The sequence below is a fragment of the Macrobrachium nipponense genome, chromosome 17, assembly GCF_015104395.2.
Source record: "Macrobrachium nipponense isolate FS-2020 chromosome 17, ASM1510439v2, whole genome shotgun sequence".
In the NCBI taxonomy this organism is placed as follows: Eukaryota; Metazoa; Arthropoda; class Malacostraca; order Decapoda; family Palaemonidae; genus Macrobrachium; species Macrobrachium nipponense.
Window position 1 is genome coordinate 68,290,289 of NC_087210.1, and position 5,000 is coordinate 68,295,288.

Genomic DNA, 5,000 nt, shown 5'->3' on the forward strand with positions numbered 1-5,000 from the left:
TGGAGCTTTTGTATATATATATATATATATATATATATATATATATATATATATATGTATATATGTGTGTGTGTGTATGTGTGTGTGAGACAGAGAGAGAGAGAGAGAGCATTATGTATGAAACTGTTAGGACGGAATGTCATGGGCTGTATCGGCGTTGGCGTTGGCAGGGCTTATCGGTAAGAAATTCGTGAAGGCCGCTAACGTGATGTTTCAATCATCGATTTTTCTTCACACTCCGTTAGGAAAGAGAATTAGGGTTCAAGATATTTGTTTCAGGATGGAAAGTAGGCCTACGACGAATAAAAACATAACCAGTGCAGTGATTATTGGGGATAGCTGATAGGATGAGTGTTCCTCCTCAAAATTTAATTGAATACGCCTTAGGAACATTTTGTACTCTTTTAATGGCTTTAAATAATTTGTTGCTTTATTTTTTCCTCGCCGTTAAACAAATAAAGAAGTGTAGCCTTATCCAATCTGCAAGGCGAGAACACCAGATTCACTCTCGCCATCAAATGCATTTAAATTTATTTTCTGCTTAAAAGGTCAGTAGCAAGCATTGCATTGCTGGGGAATTATGCATTAATAAAAGTTTAGTACAAAACATAATCAAGTGAAAACCGTAAGGGAATGGCTATAGTAGATTCACATCAACCGTGCATTTGACGTCTAGGCCAGTCCCTTACGATGCTCCTGATTGGCTGTTGATAAGCCAATCGTAGAGCTGGAATCTCTGTCTCTCGAGAGAGTTTACATAGGCAGGAGTATGTTCCACCTCTTCTGAAAGACGTATCCCTCAGGAGAGGTGGCACACACATCCTGCCTATGTGAACTCTCTCAAGAGACTGAGAGTTTCCAGCCCTGTGATTGGATTATTAACAGCAAATCAGGAGCGTCGTAAGGGACTGGCCTAGACGTCAAATGCACAGTTGATGTGAATCTACTTTTTTTTTTTTTTTTTTACAGTTGCATGTAAGAAGTAATTTTTTTTCAACGTGAACATTACTGTAGCACTAGACCTATAACACTCTCCAGAAAAATTAATTGTACAATTATAGTAAAAATTTAGTAATTAGCCTCTTGTATTAAAGAGCATGATATTCTCACCATTTATAGGAATAAAAGCAGTTGGCTGTGCGTGAATATCATAAGCTTGTGTCTGCCGTCTTGCTGCCACCTGCACCTGTGTGAAACTGTGAATGCAGACAAACTGCTTCCACAAGCAACAAGGTAACTTAAGAGTTTTGGTTTTCATATTTGGTACTTTATGGAAAGTCTAACAGCCTGAGAACTGCGCGATCACACGGTCGCCCTTGTTTTGAGACATTAGTTATATGACAGCAATGGAACCCAGTAATAAGCACTGCAACACAGTTTTCCCTTCTAAACATATTTAAAAGTTACGCATGCTTGTAAAACTTCGGCCTACACCTTTTTTCATGGTTTGTTATGAGACTGAGGCTCAGATTTTCATACAGTCTCCCTTCATCATTATCCTCCAACCGCGTCCCGTCTCCTTCCTCGGCTTCCTTGGCTATAATAGCCACCACGCATTTCTCGTGTGGAACGGGTTGGTTTCACCTTACTCCCGAAGTATTAATCAATCAATCTCTTTTATCGTTCCCCCCATAACGAATGAGTTGGAAGCTCTCTTTTAACTATAGCAAGATAAATGCTTTCTCTCTCTCTCTCTCTCTCTCTCTCTCTCTCTCTCTCTCTCTCTCTCTCCTCTCTCTCTCTCTCATTTTATTTTTATGGAGCAAAGATTATGTGAGTTATTCTTTGGCTGACACTTCAGCTGAGTTGAAGCTCACGGCGCGATTGCATAAACATTAATTATTCCTCCATCATTTTTCTTTCATTTGATTTTTAATGGTCATTATATTTTGTTCGTGAAGGCCCGTGCTAATAAAGATGCAGCAGATGTTATGATATTTGTCAGAATGAAAGCTGGAAGTGAACGAAACTGTCTGGACACTTTTTTTTTTTCGTATTACATAATCTACACTAATAAGATAGGTTCACCTTCAAGGAGAATGTGTTAATTTTATTTGCAAATTGGCAGTAAGTATGGATAACATTTTATTCGGGTTGTGTGCTTATCTGACTAATAACGCTCTTATGTTATAGAAATCAAGTTGGGCTTAACCCAAAACGTAATGACAGGAAAACGAAAATGAAATAATGAAACAATAATTCACTTTCCTTTGCAGGCCACGATAGACCTTCCTCCTAAACTGAACCACATCAGATGATTCGGGATGCGGAAGAGAAGGGAGACTATACATTTTCATACATTGTCAAGGTAAGTGTTATGGACACTTAACTGCCAATACATTTGTCTGCTTGACACTCCTTGTACTGCATGAGACCTTCCCCGAAAAAAAGCTGGACGCCATATCTTAAAAACTAACCATAGGATCTTTTTGAAAATAATCCCGTTATGTTTCCCATACCCAAATTACTGGCTGATGCATTTGTAGTTTACATCCCACCCTAAGGGCATAGCAAAAACATTTTACAAAACGAGGCTGGTGCAATATTATGTAGTATACATCTCGGGAATTTGCATAAGGGAGAGTTATTTTTGTTTTCCGTCAATTTAATCATATGCTGCTGAAATGAAGACTGGGGATACAATAAAAATGCAGCCTATCCAACAGAAAGTGCAATGTAATTACGTTAAAAATAGGACAACGATCGATACAAAGTAGCAGTATAGCGAAATACAGATGAGGATACCATCAATAAAATACGCCCACAAATTCTCTCTCTCTCTCTCTCTCTCTCTCTCTCTCTCTCTCTCTTTGAGCTCTGCTAAGGTAAATGGCGGCAAGTTATACGCTGGAAAGGACGCGGCGAACACACTTCACACACCTTTCTATAATGTGAGGTAACTATAGCTTTCTATTTTGTACTGAAAATGGTGTTCGTGTCACAAAAAGCAAATTATTTCTGTTGTATTATTCTGCGGTGTGGTGAGTATATTTAAGCCGCCTAGCTGTTGTTAAGTGGTCCTCCTCTCGTACTTTCAGTTCTGTGCTGCAGCTTTTATTTTTATGGTTAGGTATATTAGGTATATATGTGTATATCATCTATATATGGTATGCATTATTTGTATATCAATATATATATACCCTTAAATCTCCGGTAGTATATTCTACATTTTCAAATTGACACTGAATATAATGGAAGCTTACAGTCCTTTATATACAAAGGACTATCCTTTTTATATATAAAGGACTGTCAACGTCTATTGTATTCAGCGTGAGCCTGAAAATGTAGAATATACTACGGAAGTACTTGTTCCAAGTCCCTGTTTCACATAGCTTTTTACCGTGGATTTAAGGATATTCTCAATTATGTGTTCCTTCGTACTACACTGGATATATATACATATATATCCTCCATATTGCCTCTGCATCGATTCTGGGTAAATGTCTATCTTATAGTTTTCCCTTTTACTTAAAATTTCTCACTAACTATTTCATTACAAACACTTGATCTACACACCATACTCGTACGCTTTGTCTAGGCCGACAGTGTTCTTCACATATTAATCCTCCCATCATAATGTCTTAATTTCTTCATCAAATCATTACTTTAACTCTTCTCCAGTAAACTGAAAAATATTATGCCACTATAATTATTACAGTCGCCTCTGTCACTTTCACTCCTAATACAAAGGAACATTCATTTATATCACCTATAGCTCATCCAGAAACACATTCCACATCATATACCCTCTAGGGTGGTGGTGCTGTCAGTGCACATCACGCGGCGCACTGTAGGCATTGCTTCATATTCTTAGCAGCGTCCATTCGGTCCCTAGCTACAAGCTCTTTCATTCCTGTGAGGTGCACTGTACGCATTGCTTAAGGTTCTTTGCAGCGTCCCTTCGGCCGCTAGCTGCAACCTCTTTCATTCCTTTTTCTGTACCTCCGTTGATATTCACTTTCTTCCCACCCTCTCCAACTATTCTTTCACAGTGCAACTGCGAGGTTTTCCTCCTGTTACGCCTTTCAGACCTTCTTACTGGCCATTTTTTTTCAGCGCTGAATGACCTCGTAGGTCCCAGCGCTTGGCCTTTGGCCTAAATTCTATAATCCAGTCTATAATCCACTTTCTATTTCCGTTTCAGCGCTGAATGACATAGTAGGTCCCAGCGATTGGCCTTTGGCCTAAATTCTATAATCCAGTCTATAATCCACTTTCTATTTTCCGTTTCAGCGCTGAATGACATAGTAGGTCCCAGCGATTGGCCTTTGGCCTAAATTCTATAATCCAGTCTATAATCCACTTTCTATTTCCGTTTCAGCGCTGAATGACATAGTAGGTCCCAGCGATTGGCCTTTGGCCTAAATTCTATAATCCAGTCTATAATCCACTTTCTATTCCGTTTTCAGCGCTGAATGACATAGTAGGTCCCCAGCGATTGGCCTTTGGCCTAAATTATAATCCAGTCTATAATCCACTTTCTATTTCCGTTTCAGCGCTGAATGACATAGTAGGTCCCAGCGATTGGCCTTTGGCCTAAATTCTATAATCCAGTCTATAATCCACTTTCTATTTCCGTTTCAGCGCTGAATGACATCGTAGGTCCCAGCGCTTGGCCTTTGGCCTAAATTCTATAATCCAGTCTATAATCCACTTTCTATTTCCGTTTCAGCGCTGAATGACATAGTAGGTCCCAGCGATTGGCCTTTGGCCTAAATTCTATAATCCAGTCTATAATCCACATCCTGTTTAGCCACATGCATCACACATTCACCAACATATTGCACCAGCTGACTTGTAATCCTGTAACTCTGATGCCTTTCCATTATCCAACCTCTTCATTGCCCTCCATTTATTTTACTCACATATCCAAAAGCATTCTCAGACTTATACGTACCTCTTCCTCTTTTGCATTTTTCATTTCTGCATCTTTTCTATCTTCTTCATTTAACAAATCCCAAAATACATTCTCCACAGGTCCAGGACTGCACTCTCTTCAG

At 39.1% G+C, this 5,000-nt stretch overlaps 1 long non-coding RNA gene across 1 annotated transcript in view; it reads left to right on the forward strand.

Annotated features, from left to right (window-relative positions):
* The window catches only part of LOC135196057 (uncharacterized), a 52,570-nt gene that overhangs the window by 4,686 nt on the left and 42,884 nt on the right, over positions 1–5,000 (forward strand). The window contains exon 2 of the long non-coding RNA XR_010310310.1: positions 2,217–2,308. This is a non-coding gene — a long non-coding RNA (uncharacterized LOC135196057). The remainder of the gene's footprint in view (positions 1–2,216; positions 2,309–5,000) is intronic.